At 38.8% G+C, this 18,674-nt stretch overlaps 1 protein-coding gene and 1 long non-coding RNA gene across 2 annotated transcripts in view; one reads left to right on the plus strand and one right to left on the minus strand.

The window, feature by feature from the left end:
- Window positions 1-18,674, plus strand: part of HDAC9 (histone deacetylase 9) — a 511,347-nt gene that overhangs the window by 252,622 nt on the left and 240,051 nt on the right. The window lies entirely within an intron of this gene.
- On the minus strand, window positions 16,863-18,674 carry LOC106721909. The gene is made up of 3 exons (XR_001357646.1): window positions 18,638-18,674; window positions 18,087-18,179; window positions 16,863-16,910 (listed from the first exon to the last, which is right to left on the minus strand). It is a non-coding gene; the product is annotated as an uncharacterized LOC106721909 (long non-coding RNA).

Genomic DNA, 18,674 nt, shown 5'->3' on the forward strand with positions numbered 1-18,674 from the left:
TTTATCCCCCCCCCCCCCCCCCGGTGCTTCTGAGTCTCGTTATAAATGCTGGATTCTGTTGTTGAGTGATCCAAAAGCTACTGTCGCAACCTTTTATTCCCTGGGTGCAAATTAATCCTTTGTGAAGTAATTGAAGGAAATTGATGACATTATTTGCTGTGTCTTGGGTATCAACAGCATGCAAGCAAAAAATGAAGTATAGATACAGCCAACTTTCTAAAATGTTCTTGTAGACTCACATGAGCAATGATTTTAACAATTCACACACTTTGTATTAATTTTATATGCTTCCTAATACTTTTCCCTTTTCTTTATAGTTATACAAGGTACTGCTACTCTATGTGGGATCAAATATCCATGTTGTAATGGGGAGTTTTTCCTAACAGTTTGTTATGATTGCAACGTAACAACATTTAGAAATGATAGAGAGCAATACAAGCTGAATTATATTTTATTGATATCAAAAATAAAACATAGCTTTTTCGACATGGAAGCAGTATCTCAACATGCACTTTCAACAGTTGTTCCGTCTATTCACATAAGCATCTGCAACCACTAGGTATCATCTCTGTTAATAAAGCTTCCTTTGAATGGATGACTTTTGCCTTTTAATAATTGGAAAGAAGAATATGGAGTGGAAATAAAAGAATATGGAGTATAGAAATATATTAATCTTCTCTTCTACATATATTGAATTGTGGGACATATACATATACAGTTAATTTTAATTCTGTACATTAATTTTGCTGTGAAGCATAGTTTGGTTATATCCTACAAAGAGCATTTGATGTAATTTAAGTACATAATAAGGAAGCCATGCTATCTTATCAAATAGGCTTTCCCAGTTACATTTCTCCCTATTACATGTGCTAAACACCTCGTCTTGACCTTGAGTTGACCTTGACATTTATGGGCTAAAGGTAACAATTATGCAACAGCTAAAATATGCAGACAGGACTCTACCGCCTAGAGAGAACTGCTGTCTTGTATTTTGTTTGAATTAACACAGTTCACTGTTTATGCAACTTCACTTCACGCTAGTTGAAAGTGGGAGGAAAGGGCTCATGGTAGCTAGCATGCAGACCTGAATTCTAAAGACAGGAGAGTGCCAGATGCATTGTATTAGGCCAGCTTTTGTAGAAAAAATCTCGTCTTGGTTTTGATTTAAAATAGTACTGTTCACTGAATGTGTCCAGCCATTGATTTAATGTTGAAATAGTTTGGTCAGAATATAAATAATTGGGAATGTGAACAGAACTCTTGCCGGCTACAAAATAAACTAATGTTAACCAACATTTTATCTCACTGACTTGATTTTTTTTTTAAATTTTGCCATGTACATCAACTATCTTTATATTTTTCAGGCATGAATAAATGGTACAGTAATGTGGCAGTATTGCTGTTAGTGTATGTTGAACTTCATTATGAGGGAAAACTGATCTTGTCTGTGATTGTGATGGTGTTTGTGAATCTCCGTATTGAAAATGAATTTTTGTTACTTGTTCATAAACAGCAGTGTTTATCTGTAATAAAACACCCCTGGAACTAATTTTTCATCCCATTTAACTGTGTAATGTAATGGCTTATTAAATCTCAATGCATAATGACATTTTGAAAATGGATGTGGCCAGATATGCACATATAGAACAAAAGAAAAGACGGTTTGGTGGTAGGGCTTTTAAGTGTCAATATATCTCAAAGCACTGCATGAAGTTAGTTGCTTTTTGCAGCACAGTGGTGCTTTAGGTAAGCTTTTGCTCTGTTTTAATAACAGGACTGGCATGATGCTGGAAATGCATCCCTTTTTCTCCCCAAAGTGGTATGATATGAAGTTATTTTTACTTTTAGGTAATCACTTACTCTGTGACCTGGGCAGACTGTAAACTTTTTGCCCTCAAATCTTTGAGTAAAATAATGTTAATACTTATTTATTTCTCAGACGTGTCTGAAGAAGCAACTAGCTTGTTTGCAGAGTTGTTTGGAAGAGGCTTTTAAGACCTGGGTAGACAAAGCCTTGGCTGGAGTGATATACTTGGGGATGGTCCTGCTTTGAGTTGGGTGGAGGAGGGGGTTGGACTAGATGACCTCCTGAGGTCTCTTCCAACCCAAATTGTCTGTCATTCTAAGCTGCAAGATACTGTAACCTTAAGAACTATTTTGGGACAGAGGCTGATGTGGAACCAGCCGTACTTTACTAACTCTGTAATGAGAGAGACTGAGAAAACTAATGAGGCTTTAGAGAATTACCTTGGACAACAGGTGATATTATGCCATTTATATGTGGGTGTGATGGCTACCACAACTGGGAATGGAGCAGACCTCCAGATTAAAGTACATGTGCATCTTCAGAAATGTTTAGATCCAAATGGCTGTCTTCTGTCTGGATCATTTCTTGCTGACAGGACTTCAGATAGAAATATCATTAACGACATGTCCTTTAAATGTTTCTTTGTAACATGAACCATGGTAATGATGAATATGAATTTCAAATGAAAATGGGTTATTAAATGGAGCATATTTTCTTTGAGGATTACCCTATTAAACCCTACATGTTTTAACCCCCATTCACCAAGTTTTTTTCTTTCTTGCTTTCTTAATACATAAATAAATAAAATCTTGTGTATTCAGTTCTTAAAACTGAATTATGAAATTTGAAATTTAGAGCCAGATTGTTCGGCCCTACGTTTCTATGTCTATTATTTCTGCTTAAATCGGGAAGTTACCAAAGGGTACAAAATCTTGTAGATGAGAATTGAATTGTACCTGTGATTTATCAATATGATAATTATTTTCTCCAAGATCAAATGTAATTTATATTTTGCTTTCTTTTGGTATACTCGAACAGATTGAGTCCTTTTGTCAGGCTGCCTCTAGAGGGAAGTGCAAGTGTTTAAATTAGGAGAAATAATAGGTGTCTTAGAATAGCCAGAGTGAAATAAATTAGTTTAGACAAGAGGACAAATAAGGAAACTTTTTTTCAATCTCCTGTTACAGATTTGGTGGACCTTACAGTAAAATCTTGCTTATCAAATTTGAATGTTTTTCATTCTTCTGTTTAAAAATGCATGGTATGAATACAAAAACCTATTTACAGCAAACCAATGTAAACTGATACCTCTTTGCAACTAGGATTAAGTGAACCTTGATTGGCCTATGGATAAGGCCCATCCAAATGATACTTACTTTAGCTGAGTATTGAGAGTCCAGATACTGCTTACTCAATATATAATGAAATGCTGGGAGCTTTACCCCCTACCTGTGATTCTTTCTTCCTGCCATCCGCTGCCATCCACCTTTGAATACCTGTTTGGAAAATGCCTTCAGAAGCAGTCCTGACTAGAGCAGGCCAGGATTTCGTTGTTAGAAAAGTTCTGATTTGGTGAAATTGGAACACATTTTCTGAGGAAAGGTTTATCAGGGTCAAGGATGGAATTGAGTCATTCTGTAGCAGCCGCAAGTCCAATCCTTGATCTCTCTGATTCAGACCAGAGGCTTGGGCTGGGTCTCAGGCATTCCAGAAGAATGCCTTGATCCCCCACAGGCTGTTGCCAGTTTGAGGGAAAAATGTTCCAGGTCATCTTTCCTGTTCAGAATTGGAAAAAATTCTAAAAACTCAAAATGTCCACTGCATAGCAAAACCATTTCTCATGCAACCCTAGTCCTCACAGTTGGTTCTGCATGATTCCTTAGTTAAAGAGACTTATTTTGTCAGGTGGTGCTGAGGGCCCATTATGTAACAAAAGCAAGCATCAGTAGGACTTCCATCATGCTTTGGTCACATGTTATGTGGAACTATTGCTCTCTGAGGAGTTCTCAGTACTTAATCATGCAATTTCCTAATGATACCTTTCAAATGAGGATCGTGATGTGCTTGACTGTAGTAGCTTGACTGATGCCACTCCACTCTTGGTAAGACTGTGAAAATGAAGGTAGCTGGGTCACCACTAGCTGCTGCAGATGACCTTGTCGCTCAGCTGCATTATTCTTGCTTACATTAGCATTCCTACAGTTGCTCTAGGTGGGACAATAGTGGGAGGTATCTACAATAGTTTTTTGTGTTGAGTGTGTATCTGAATTCATTACATATGGGATGCTAGCTATTCGTAATATAGAAAAGGAATAGAGAACTACAGATGATAGCTCATGGCTATGGTCATATAATGACTTTTTCACTTATGGATTACTCTTTAAAGCAAGTCAGCTGCTGTGTTGGAAAGCAACACATCTTAACAGGGGATAAAAAATTAAGAGTGGAAAAAGTAACTTCAATTGTCAACAGTACATACTCTGCAAAGGGATGTTTAAAGACCTAAAGAGATCTGTTCTCCACTAGCTTGCAACACCCATAAAAAGCAATACATACCCAGTTATATGCATCTATCTAAAGTGGTGTAAATTCTACCAGATCTATATAGCAGTCTTTTTGCATACTTAACCGTTGTGTAAATTGTTGCATTTGGTTCAAGATAATGGAAGATCAGTCCCATTGTCTCTTTTCACTGGATGCTTTTGGAAGCAGTATACAGTAGGGGCCCCCAATAAAAAGAAAATAACTTAACGGAGAACTAAATTAATGGTCTAATTTACAGTACCTGTGTGATTTAGAGAGTAGATTGTTCATAACTCCAACGGAAAGTTTAACAAGCCAGTTTGCTCCTCGGTCTGTTGGAAAGAGGGGCTGGGAACAGACAAGCTGTCATGGTAGGACCTGGCACTCCTGAGCTTGGATCATTAGGGAAAGTTTAGCCAGATGCACTGCATACTGAGTCTTGCAGCTAATTTAAACTGCATCCTTTAGATCAAGTTCAAGTCTGAGAATTCTTCCCGCTGTACCTTCTTTAAATTCTTAATTCAATTTTTTCTGAACTGGGAAGAGGAAATCACATGTTGTTTCTGGCTTAACTTATCTAGCAGTGTTCGAAAGGAGGTCAGTGAATCCAGCATCCATAGAATCCTGTGGATTTGAGAAGTTTGGATACATACATGTTGCATTTTTGTTTTTCAGCTTAACTTTTTCTGTTAGCAGTGAAAGAGTTCATTTGAAGAAACATTGCGTTCAAGATGTTTTTTTAATTATCTGTTTTTTTGCTAAAGGAATCTAATGTGCTATTTCCTTTGTTTCTTTACACAGAGAAGGGATATGTTTTTGCCAGTTCTTTACTGGCAGACGTGAAGAACTTATAGCCATTTAAAATTTTTTTTTTTTTCTTGAAAAAGAGATTCTCTTCCTGCCTCTGGTACTTTGATCCAAGTACAACTGCTGACTCAGCACCAGCTAACTCCTTTAGTTAACTGTAGTGCATTCCTGCCTTAACAGGAGTTGGTATCAAGAGAACAACTGGAGCTCCAGGCCAGGTCCCGATGAGTTTAGTATAGTTCTTCCAGTTTGTTGCACTTTGCTTGTGAAAGAATAGTTTAATTTCTTAAGTTGTCCAATGATCTAACCTTTCAGTTTGGACTACTTTGCCCTTCGCTGCACGTATCACGCTACAGCACATGTCTGTTTCTGGCGACCCCTGGAAAGGAAATAAATGATTCGTCTGGTCAGGGAGAGCACCAGTCTGTTGCTGGTGTTTACAAAACTGGGATAGTTCAATCAATGCTTGTTCAGGGTCTCTTAGGTGGAGTGATAGCTTTTAATCATTTCTAAATCAATGAGTCCTTAACTTCCTTTTGAAAACAGGAACGTGAATCATTATAATGAGGTAAACTTAATGGAGGAGATGCAGCATTGTATAGTCACTGAATTCACAGAGACACTTCACTTTTGTGAATTTAGGGACAACATGCTGGCTAACTTGCTGTAAAAATGTAATAAATACCAAGGCATGTCATAGATAAGATAATTGGAAGGACTAATGTTTCACCTTAGAAAATAAAAAGCCAGTGCTTCCAGTCTGATTTTTGTACTGAATGATCCGGAAGTTGGGATTGTTTCTGTGTTTTATTGTTTTGTTTTTGAATCAGACACTCAAACTCCAGTGTATCTGGATTCTTGAAAAAAAACAAAACAAACAAACCAACTTTTGAATAACCAAATGACATGTTCTGTTTCTCCCTTTGTTTCACCATGCTTTTCAGATTTTACAGCAAGTAGAAGTTTAACTTCCTAGAATCCTAGAAGATATGATGATATGGAAGCATCTGATATTACTGGGAAATTAAGTATATGTTGTATTGTACAAAAAAAGGAACAAAATAATCTATTATGCCTCTAGGCACTTGCATAAACTGTAACTAGTAAGGAGGTGGAGGAAAAAACCTATATTGCACCTGGCCAATTATAAAATGGGCAAGAAATTCCTACCCAGCCTTGGCTGGCAATCTATTTATGCCCTGAAGCATGAGGACTGATACTCATTATGTTTTAAGGTAACTAGTGTAACCGCAAATGCTGTTCCTTAATGTGGCTAATCCTTCTCTGAATCTAACTTAACAATTAAGTTCAATGATATCCCATGTCAATGCATTCCATAGACTAATTAAATGCTACATTAAAAAGTCTGGTAAATTATGCATGTTAATAATACAGCTTAGGCCTCTCATATTAGCAGTTGTATGATGGTAATGATGACTATCACATTAAGTAATGATAGGGCGTTTGTATTCATCCTCACTTGCTTTTGCCCAGTATGTGGTTTCTGTAGCCTCCTCTCCCCCCAGTACTCATCTTAGCAAATATAAATTATTTGCATATAGTGCTTTTAATTTGAAGCTTTATAAGATGATGTGCTTAGTTTTTAGTTGTGCCATTCTCACAACTGCCGTTGAGGAAGGCAAAGTTGGTTGTAACCAACCAACATGCCTTCCTCACAATTTAGAGCAGCCTAATAGCTGGTCTAATTTATGCTATCTTGTAATGATCCATTTATATTATACCTTGAAGCTTGGTGGAGCAGAGCATGAAAGGCTCTGAGATGGGTCCCATTAATGTGTAATACAGTGTCATGCAGGAGGACATGAGTGCAGGAATATAACTAGAGGTGGCACAGAGTGAAGTCTTAAAGGACAGTGTGCATTTAGAGTAAGATCAAAAAAAAAAAAAAAAAGGATTTGGATAGCATCTAACTGACAGGTGCCTCACTTTGGTGTCTAGACTCCAGAGTGGAATCCAACTCTTCCCTACTAGCCACCCCTCTGCCCCTCAGGGTTAAGTACTAGGCATACTATCACTTAGGCATAGGGATAGTAAAATATTTCAAAAGCCTGATCAAAAAAAATCTACACGTCTTGGTTGGGGGTTGTCTAGATAGCCACTAGAATGCACCAAAAACAGGGATGTGTCTGAAATCTTGCTCCTTTCTGGAGTAGAAGCATTTGAGCCAGTGTATTAGCAAAGTGGTTTGTATGCTTTTAGCCTAGGCTAGATGTGGAGAACCTACCATTTTTCCTAGGTAGATTGCTTTAATGGTTAAGTGCCCTCACTTAAAAATGTGTTTGGTCTTAACTGTGCGGGCTGGGAGCGACCCGAGCCCTTTTCCGCGCTGCACGCAGGCTGTGGCCAGCAGCCCGGGCACGCCGGGTCCGAGAGGGAAGGCGGTCTAGCTGGAATTAGGCACAAACGCGTATCGGTAGTTTTAAAGATTGTTTACTTACACCGAGATGGCAGTGGTGCAGGCTGGAAAACTTGACTGAGTTGCAGTTACAGACAGACAACACAGACGGTCTCGTGGAGGTTGCTAGGCTCCACGGTGCAGAACTCCGGATGCTCTGGGTGAACAAGCCACCAAAATGAGAATTGTAGATATGTCTTATAAAAGTCGCGCTCGAAGATGGGAAGAGGTGGGCGGTGGATCAGGCCGCCACGCTCCTCTGGATCTCACACAGGGTTTCTATTACCCTGCCGTGTACCCAGAGTCCCCACGAGATGGATGTGGAGTCCTCTTCGGCTTGGGCGGAAACCACTCAAGCCTCTTATACGGCTAACAGGCCAATCGTTAGCCGCCACGTGTGAATAATTTAGCACTAGCCAATCACGGGGAACAAATTTGCATACCGGTGGCGGGAACTCTTTTGCACCGTGCATTCCTCTTGCAACATGAGCAATGCACTCTGCAAAAGAAGCTGCAGAAAAGGCGGGAAACTCGTCCCTGCACCGGGGTTTTCCTCTGCAACAGGAAACTCTCCCGTGCAATGAAGCTGCAACTTGGCGGGGATAATTCTGGTGCCGAAGCACACACACAATCATGCCTTTTGGGTCATGACATTAACATGTAGCCATTTTTGTTTTTATTCTTTGTGTCCTCCTTGTGAAGGTACCTGTACATTTAAACAAGTCATCTTTCAGTCTTCTTTTTGATAAACTAAACAGATTAAGCTAAGGCTCTTTCTCAAGCAGATTCTCCAGCCCTTGAATAATTTTTCTAGGTCTCTGCTACACCTTCTCCAGTTTTTTAAACATCCTTTAAATGTGGGGTCTAGGACTGCAGGCAGTTTTGACCAAAGTCATATAACAAATATCCTCCCTACTCCATCTCACTTGTTTTCCCCATAGCATTAAACTTTGGGTTCAGGCTCAGTTGTTTGTCCCACTATAAGCATGTTCCTAACTCACCCTGTGGTTTGAGTGGTAGTCCGTACAGAGCAGTGCACAGTATTTCAGCATGGGATAATTAGTGCAGGGGTTCAGAGACCTTAAATCCTTCTAAAACACTAGTCTGATTCCCTCTATATTGAGATGACTGTCATTCTAGTTTCAGAAGAACTCTTCTGCTTTTCTGAACAATGTGCAATGATGTTCATATCGTGGAAGAAAATGTGACACTTTCACAGTGAGCACTGGAGGCACCTGTGAACATATTCAAGAAAGCTTTAGCTTACTTCCCCTCATCCCTGTGTTCACCACTTTTAGGTTTTGCCAGCTCTTTGTGGATAGCTTTTTTTTTTCGCTTTTTCCCCCTATAATCACTAGCTAATCAGTAAGTGTGGATCCAGTTAGGATCTCATAAATCATTGTTTAATTAATTACATACCCTTTCAAACTAGCATGAGAAAAAAACCTTAGTATGGTTTTTGAGGTTATAGCATGCTTTAAAAATTGGTGTTATGGTCTTATAAAAATGTTTAGATGGTAGGCTGAACATACAGAGCTTTGATAAACAAATCAAACTGTTGCTTTTCTTTTTTGTATTCAGAGTGCAGAAAAAGCTTCAGACTTGGAAGCAACACTGCTAGTCTCCTTTTCTGCAAGTAGAATGTGCCTTGGAAAGCACAATTATGTTTAGCAAGGAGGTCAGTGTGCCTTGCAATTTACATTAGTAAATCATAAATACAAACCAGTTAGGTGATTGTGCTGTACAACGAGCATGCTACGTTATGGCTAGTTTATCTTCTTTGACTTTTATTTAGCCCCTGTTGGCAATATCTGTAACTGTTGTTTGCAAGGTTTTGCATAAAGATTGTATTTTTTCTATAATGCATTGCCTAATGATCTATTTGTCCTTTATTTGGTGACACCTAACTACTTAGACCCTTTAATGAGATGTCAGGTGAACTGCATTGATTGGCATTGATGGATGGCCTTGGTGAAACACTGCAGAAGTTCTTCTACAGGGGCACTACTGTAAAGTTGTTGTTTAGAGCTTCATAATCGCCTGAACGCCCAAGCTATAATTACATAAACAGAGCCACTTCAGCCAGCCCCATGTGTCATCATGAATTTTCCAGCTAATCTATCCATTCATCTTAATGGTCCAGAACTTGTGCTTCATGTCACCCTCTGCCTTTGTTTCATGCTTTGATCTCATGAAATGTCTGTCATGGAGAAAGTGTTTATCTTGAATTATGTGTTGGAGAAGGTTAGGGTGCACACTTCTGAAGCTTGGCATGAAATTTCCTAAACAAACCTTACCACTTGCTCCATGAAAACACCCAAGGTATGGATTTCAGTTATGTATTAATGTTTTTGGAAACACTTTTAAAACAATGGCCCTGTTAATGAATACGAACAAAAGAATCTGATTGAAGACCATATGACATCCTTATTAGTAGTAGTAGTAAATGAGTTTATGTATCATGATTAGTATTGCTATAAGAATAAACTTAATGTGTAATGCTTGTATCACTTATTAGAGACTTTTTTTCCTAACTGAAACATTTTCTTGTATTACATTTCACATTAATATAAAACAAGATTTAAACCGCCATTTCAGTGCTTAGATATTTTTACATTGGGCTAATGCTAGTGTCAGATTGCTGTGCAAACACATATAGAGGATAGGTATATAAGGTAGGACAGAATAGTATGTTTAAGAATAAAGGATCCGTAGGAGGTTGAGGTACAAAAAAGAAGCAAGTTAGAAAGTGCAGAAAGGCTCTGAGTTGTAAGGAATTCAGGGCTGTGAAAGAGGGCAGTTTGTAATTTTAACATCAACTGCTCTCTCTGCTCATCTTTTCACAGTGGATGCTTTCAAGTTAAGTCAGGATCGTTTCTTTATCCTTCAGTAAGCCAAGGGATTTCTCTTGAATATATCCTATTTTTTTGTGTTTGTATTTGCATATCTTTGAACATGTTCTAATTAGTTTGTCCTATTTTCTGCTAAATGCTGTTTTTAGAGATTCTCTGTTAATGTGCCTGGAAGCTTTTGGCAGAGGCAGTTAAAAATAAATTTAAATGCATTGTTTTCATTAAGAATAAAAATATATTTACAAAGCATGTGTATATTAAAGTGGGTTAAAACAAAAAGCTCACTGCACAGCGGTGAACAAATAAGCAAACAAGAAAAGGTGCATGCTGAATTATTGTCAGACTAAGTTACCTTTGTTCTTTTACAAGCAATATCTGTTTTCCAAATGTATGTAAAGTCCTTCATTCAGGAATTTCACATAAGCATGTCCCAAGCCTTAAGTAGCTGAGCAATCTATGTAAATCAACAGGACAGCTTACATGCTTAAAATTACGCATGTGCTTATGTACCTCACTTTCCTAGGACCTAAGTTAGGTCCAAGAATCCAATCAATGATGCACTCTTTTATTTTATTTTTCTGTTTCATGTGTCTAACAACTTTTGTTACTTACATGTTGTGCTACTTTCTCCTATGTATTAAGCTGCTATAATGACACAGGTATAATTGGTGTTACCTCCAAAATGCAAACTTTTGCAACTAATATAACTAGGCATGATAGAACTTCAGTTTTGTAACTTAAACTGTATTTTTCAATTTAGATCCTGTTAGGACGTGAATGAAATTAATGAGTTTGCAAGGGTGTAATTGAGGATAGAACGGTTTTCCTTTCAGTCAGAGTAACAAGCGCTGGGCATACCTGTTAATTTAAGAAGGAAGGAGCTTGGGAAGGAGCTGAGTCAGTAGGCAAGGGAGCACCTGACCAGAAATGGGCAAGGCTTAACTAGGAGAGAAGCCCAGGGCCAGAGCTGAGGCATGTAGTTTCACCTTGGCTGCTGGTATGAAAGGAGCTCCTGAGTAAGCAGCAGACAGAGGGAGACTTTGCAATCCCAGGGGTTGAGAGGGGCAGGCAATTATTTTGGGTGGAGGGCAAGCCATTGAGGGCCACATGACAGGCAGCCAGGGGCAGATAAATATTAATTTTCTAAATTTTTTCGGGGCCCCGTGGGCCAGACAGAATGACCTGGCGGGCCACATCCAGCCCGTGGGCCACATTTTGCCCACCCCTAGATAAAGAGAAGTCAGCCTTAGAGCTGAGGTAGGGTCCAGTGGTTTAGGGATTGAGATAAGGGGCAGTGGTGGTCTCAACTGGCCTAGGAGCAAGGCCTGGGAGCAGGGACAGGGGTTTAGGAGTAGTGGAGACAGGACCACTAGTAAGGCTAACCGCACCTTGTCGTGCTTTTACAGATGCATCACAAGCAGGTCCAGGGAGGTGATCCTTTCCCTCTATGCGGCATTGGTCAGGCCGCAGTTGGAGTACTGCATCCAGTTCTGGGCCCCGCACTTCAAGAGAGATGTGGCTAACCTTGAGAGGGTCCAGAGGAGGGCCACTCGCATGGTCAAGGGACAGCAGGGCAGGCCCTATGAAGAGAGGCTAAAGGGCCTAAACCTATTCAACCTCCACAAGAGAAGGCTGAGAGGGGATCTGGTGGCCATTTACAACCTCACCAGGGGGGACCAGCGGGAATTGGGGGAAGCTGTTCCCCTGGGCACCACCGGGAGTTACTAGGAATACTGGCCACAAATTGTTAGAGAGAAGGTTCAGGCTGGACATCAGGAGACATTACTTTACAATTAGAGCTGCCAGGCTCTGGAATGGGCTCCCATCTGAGGTGGTACTCTCTCCTACCTTGGGGGTCTGCAAGAGGAGGCTGGACAGATATTTGGCTGGGGTGATATGACCCTGGCACCCGTTCCTGCCTGGTGCACGGAGTCAGACCTGATGATCTGTTTAGGTCCCATCCAACCCTAAGTACTATTATAGTATGATACTATGACCAGAAAAGGTTCAGTGCCTGGAGGAGGGTCTGGTACCCATGAGGGACTAGGAACCTAGGAGTAGCCAGAATGGGCAAAGAGGGCAGAGACAGCAGCCTGAGCCCAGGAGGGGCTGGAAGGGTTGATGGCACAGGAATTGCAAGTTCTAGCAGTGGTGGAGACTGGTTCCCAGTATAGGCCTAGGAGTGGTGCTAATTGCTAACAGTTGCGAGGCATGGGTGTGGTGTAAGAGGCAATTGGAGCCATGTAACAAGCAGCATGGGATCACAGATTCCTGGGGCAGCCTCCCTTTCCACGGATCTAACAACAAGCTGTAGCAAGTGAGGTGAAGGGGAGCAAGCCTGGACGGTGAGGGCAGAATAGGGGCTGAGTGGCCACCAGGGGGTGTTGTGGACACCCCTGAGACAAGCACTTCTTAAAGTCAGTGGTGGGGGTGGGTGTACAAGGAGCTACTCTAATGTCTGTACTGCACCTGCTTCCATTATCTTAAAATCATTAGAAGATACTCTTAAAGAAAAGCATAGACTAAAGCCCTTTTATCAAACATCTGGCCCATTCATGGGATCCACCCCTTTGATCTGGGTCTTGGTCAACCCCGACAGGCCACATGAGGCTGGGCCAGCACATGCAGCATGTGCTGCATGTGGTGTACAGAACCGGCGCTGTGGGTGCTGCTCATGGCACAGTGGGGTAGTCCAGGGTGCATCCCACATGCAGTGCCTGAGCTGGACGGCCCAGTTTGATATCCCTGCTTTAAATTTTAGCAGCCCTGAATTCTGAGAAACTTAGATTATGATCTAGCTGATTCAAGATAGGGGCTGAACACAGTTGGTTTAAGTTGTACATAATTAATAAAAATGTGAGGAAAAAATTCTGTTGGCAATGGAAGAAAAGACCTTAAAATCTGAAAAAGTGTTAAATATCATTAAATAGAGGAGATTATTAGATCATTTTTACCCAGTTGAAGTTAACTCATGTACCCATAAACAGCAGCTTTGTTTCTATTTAGATTGAGTTAATAAACGCATTCTAAACTGCTGTATTTGTAATGGCAGCCATAATTTGTGTGCATTAGACTGGAAGTCTCAGTCTTACAAAGATTTTAATAGATCTTGTTCTTTTACAATATGAATGATAGAAAGGCAGAAACAGATGTTTTTCTGGTACTCAAGCACCAGTCTCACTGTCAATAAACTTTAAAGCAATATTAAATATGGCACCAGAATGCTTAGATCTTATCAGTTATCTTTCCTTTGGCTACACGCTTTTTATTACAAGTCCCTTTTTTTAGGAAAACCAGGGCCTTTTGTAGCTGCACAGCAAATAAATGCAATCTCCCACTGTTGAAATGTCATTTTTGTCATACCAGTCCTCTGAAAATCAAAGTGTAAGTAAGTGAGATGAAATCAGCTCTGCAAGGGACGTATATCTAATACCACTTTCTAACTTTGAACCTGTGAGGTAAATCTGCTTTACTGATAATTAACATTCCTCAGCTGTTCCTTGAAATTCCAGTTATCTATGGCTGAGGTTATGATGATATATATATTTGGTGCTGTAGGATCATGACACTTCTTGTAAGTAATTTTCTAAATGTCAAATGGATTTGTTGCTTTCTGTGTTTTCTGTAATATATTTTCATTTTTTAAACACATTTAAAACAGTTCAGTGGAACTTAAGGCATTTCACTTTTTCCCCTTAGTTTCTCTATTAACAATAAAATAATGTTAAATAGCTAATTTTAACTATAAACCAAACACCCTGAGGATTAAGTAACACAGTAAGTAATCTGATAAAAGCATATCATAATTTGTCCTCTTTTATAGCCCAGCCTGTGTACTACAGTTTATATAGGCAAAATCATTTTCTGCACTGCTGCTGGGTATTTGATTCAAACTGTATCCTGGTATGGAATTTGGTGGCATTTTTTAGGATTGATTCTTCACTCTGTTACATTGATCTTTCACTCCTGTAACACCCATTGACTTAAATTAGCATAAAGGGTTTAACAAATCACCACCCCTACCTTCATTTAGTGAACAAATAGGCAAATAAAAAATATACAGAGGTGAAATCCAGGATCTGTTAAAGTCGATAGAGGCATTTTTTTAAAAGTGTGTTGTTATTGTATCACAACTATATAATTGATCCAATAAAAGATACCACCCTAAGAAATCCTTGCCCCTTATGTTATTTTATTTATAATGTATGCATTGTAGTAGGTCTGCTGGTGCTTTAGCAATAAATTACATGCCTCTTCCTCCATGAGCATATAATCAAAGGGCTAGATGGGCAAAAGTAGATCTTCAGTGTGCAAACAGTTGACATCAAAAGGGTAAAGGTTAAAATGATCAGATTCTAAATGTTAATAGGGTTCACTATTTTTTAAACTAAAGGTCTGGTCTGGGAGATGACTGCAGGCAACTATGCAGAATTCTGGTGATTGTATTGAGACTCCTTCATGGAGCAGTAGAGTGCCTGTATGTATGGTACCTGTCAGTTGAACCATATTCAGTTGTATTCACCATATTTGTTTTAAAGGTCCATCTTTAAAAATTCTCTAGATATGATATAAATTTTTGTGTGCCTTACTGGTAATATATTAACTGTTAAACATAGAAAAATAGTGACCCAAATGAGGAATTTATTTGCAACTACTTCCATTCATTATACCTGTGAAATTGCATGATGATGTGCCCACAACTTGTATATGCTTTTAAGTGGATTTGTAACAGCAAATCCTATTGCATTCAACTTTGGGTTTGTCAATCTTGAACTGAATTCAAATGTGATGGAGTTTTTACTTTGCAGAGCACATCTGAGTGGTGTGCTTTTATTTTTCACTGATGTAACTCTTCTAGGTTGCAACTAAAAAGAAAGAAATATTGGGTGGGGGTGGGGAATCAGACCAATTTGTAAGATCTCAGTTTAATTTCCTAGTGAGTATTTCATACTAACCTAGACTAAGTTGTATAATGAAAAATGTGCAATTCTATTAATACTTTACCAAAAAGATGACCTGAATGACCTGAAAGCATTAAGGTCAGTAATGTTAACAATAAATTCTTTTTTTTTCCTACCTGGCAGTATCTTCATTTTTAATATCTAGGTTAGTGATTCTCAACCAGGGGTACCAGGTCCTTTGAAGGGTGTAACAAAGTGTGAGGAGATAAGCTAAGTAAATAAACTGTAGGCTCAGGATTGTCCCTAAACAATTCCCCACCCTAACTGCCCAGGCCCTCTTAAGCACTGTAACATATAAATTAGTTTTTGAAACTGGGTACCTCTCAATTCACAAGACTTATGAAGGATGCCTTGAGTCCAAAAATGCTGATACCCACTTGTTTAGAGCTCCTCACCTCTATTCTCTGCCATTGAGTTTAAAAGGTGACAGTGTGCCAGTGGGGTGCACTTTTATCCTGTTGCTTTTATTGATAAAAGGTGGCGAGTTATCCACAGATAGGCACTGAAGGAAATGGTTCATTTTTCACACCTCTTGAAAAATATTTAACCTTTAATTTCATGGAGCCTAAAGGAAGTTTCAGATTCCTTGGTAGTTTGAATGAAAACTCCTAAAGCCCAAAGATTTGATAAAAGAGTTTAAATGATCAGTCAGCAGAAGTAAATCAACTAGTATTTAAGTGTTTTGGGATAAGAGAGCAGTTGATGTTGTTAAGTTTTTGATTGTTTGAAGCTGTGACTAGTTCATATTTAGGGTCTAGAAGTCAAGGAAGTGTACAAGAGACTATAGTTAAAGGTTTGGTTTTGATATGATTAGTATTTTGAAGTAACTAGCAGGTGACTGGTAAAAAAAAAATAATAATAATAATAATTTTGGTTTTGTCCCTCAAGTTAGGTTGATCTATTATTGTGAAAGCAAACACAGATTTCCTCTTTGCTGGTAGACTTCAAGGATTGTGTACAGCATTCCTGAGATGACTAAGTAAGCATTTAGAGACTATGACTAAATAAACATGTAGACTCTTTATATAAATAATAGTGCCCATAAAGTAATATATGTGTATGCAGTAATATTGCCTTTTCTCTTCCACTGCTGCATGGATTGCTTGAAATATACAATCCTATATAATGTAAATGTCAGATATAGAACTTTGATCTTGGGTTAGGAACACATTAAGATGAGGCAAACCACATTTTTCTTTGTAAAGTTGGCAAAAAATATAAAGCGAGTTGCATATGCTCACTGCTCTGTATGTATTTGGCATATAAAACATTTCCCTTTTGTGTCAACAACTAATGAATGGATAAAAAGGATCCCAAAGCAACCTGCTAAAATCATTTGAAGCATTAATTTAAAATGTTCAAGTTGAGTAATATCAGAGCATAAATCAAACGGGAACAAGATTTTTCTCAAGTATCTATTGTGACTGGAAGAACAGAATTGAGATGTTTATCAGTGATTTATTTTCATCACCATCATACTGTCTTAACCATACGGTGGTTGGGGTCTTCAAAGCGGTGCAGTGTGTGTATAAATTGATGTACACCTAGAAAACATACAAGAAAAAAGTTTTGGGGAAAGAAACTCTATGATTGTGGGTTTTGGAACAAGTTTTAGCTGTATTGAAATAGGATAGCCACATTTCTTTTCATAAGTATAAAACTAACACCAACTGCAGAGACTTCCTCAGCCTGACTAAGGGTTTTTAAACCCAAAAGCTTGCAAAAAAAATTGTTTTCCAACTATTTAAGTTGGTCTAATAAAAGAGATCAGATTCACCCAAAGAACCTTGTCTGCCTATGTCCTTAGACCAATATGGCTACAACCTACACCCCTATAACAATTACACAGGCCTTCGTGAAGAAGAGATTCTTAAAACTTAATGCCACCTCTTCTTGTTGTATATTCTGTATATACTACATACACTACGAAAATAAATATGTAAAAAAAAAAAAAAAGTGGGCTTTAATTTTTTCATACTGAAGCTTCTTCTGTGTGTATTAAAACCCGCCTTATTTAGCATGAGTCCAAATATAGGGCTCAGAGGCAGCGATAAAAACCTCAAATGAACTAAAATTAGTTTCCCTAATTATAAATATATCACAACTTTTAAACCCAGCATAGTCTAACTTCCCAGGGTTTAGAAATATGTATTATGTCTCCCTTTGGGAAGCCTGTGAATCTGCCATTTTTAAAGATGTGAAGTTCCCATTCCTAGCCCCATAGATATCATACTGTAAACCTCTTACAGGCTGAAGCCTGAGAACTTCCCTTTCTTGGGCCTTAAAGTAATGTAAATGTGCATGAGGAAATTTCCATGGTAGAGGGGGAAAAAAAAAACCCATTAATGACGGCTTAAATTCCAAATAGCCACTTTAAAAAAAAAATCTCTAATCTATTTAATTTCAGAAATAATTCCAGACCTGAACAATAACGGGCAAAGGTTATGGACCAATGGAAAAATAAAGGGAAGGCTTTATTTTGTGTGTGTGTCTACATATGTGTCTTTTTTGTTTTGTCTGTTTTAATTGTTGCATGTAAAAGTGGTTTCTGCTTTTGTCTAATCAGTTATATTATGGGTAGTATTTTACCACTCGTTAGAGGATGTTCTAGGATTTCTAGGTTTGGAATGCAAATTTTTGCACTTCTATAGAAAAAGTTGCTGGTACGGTTGGAAAACTTTAAGTACTCTTTTGCTCCCGGCACCTTTCAATTCAAATACCATTCACTTTCTGCATCTCATATTGAGTCTCCTCTGAATTCAGTGGTAGGGGGTGCTGTGGGTTGGAGTTGTCCATCTGGTTAAACAATTTCTCTGAAAAAAACAGACCTTTCATTATTCAGTTGATGGGACTGATTGTATAAATGGTTGCAAAGCTCTAGGGGAGAGACCAGTTTCCCCAGTTAGTACATTCAGAAAATACTTTTTTGGGTACAGAAAAAGAGAGCTCTGGATATGTGAAGAATTTATGATGTTGAGCTCTGTACTCAACCTCATAAATGATAACAATCCCTTTGGAAACTTATTCTTAAAAGTATGTATTTATGTAAGATTGGCATAGCTGTTTTTAAAAGCTTCAGTGCTGTGCTTATAAATGGTACATGTGCTTGAAGTGATACTTGCATGATCCTCATTATACAGATCATAAAATCAGTGGGATTAGCTTCACATTTGGAATCATACATTGATCCTGCATCCATAGAGCATTTGATTTGGCCGTGATATCCCTTCCCTGCTCCCATCTTGGCCCAGTTCCTGCTTTTTCTCCTTACCCTTCTGCTGGAAGATACAAGTAAACTATCCTTCTCT

Source organism: Alligator sinensis, unplaced genomic scaffold (genome assembly GCF_000455745.1).
Source record: "Alligator sinensis unplaced genomic scaffold, ASM45574v1 scaffold123_2, whole genome shotgun sequence".
Taxonomy (NCBI): domain Eukaryota; kingdom Metazoa; phylum Chordata; order Crocodylia; family Alligatoridae; genus Alligator; species Alligator sinensis.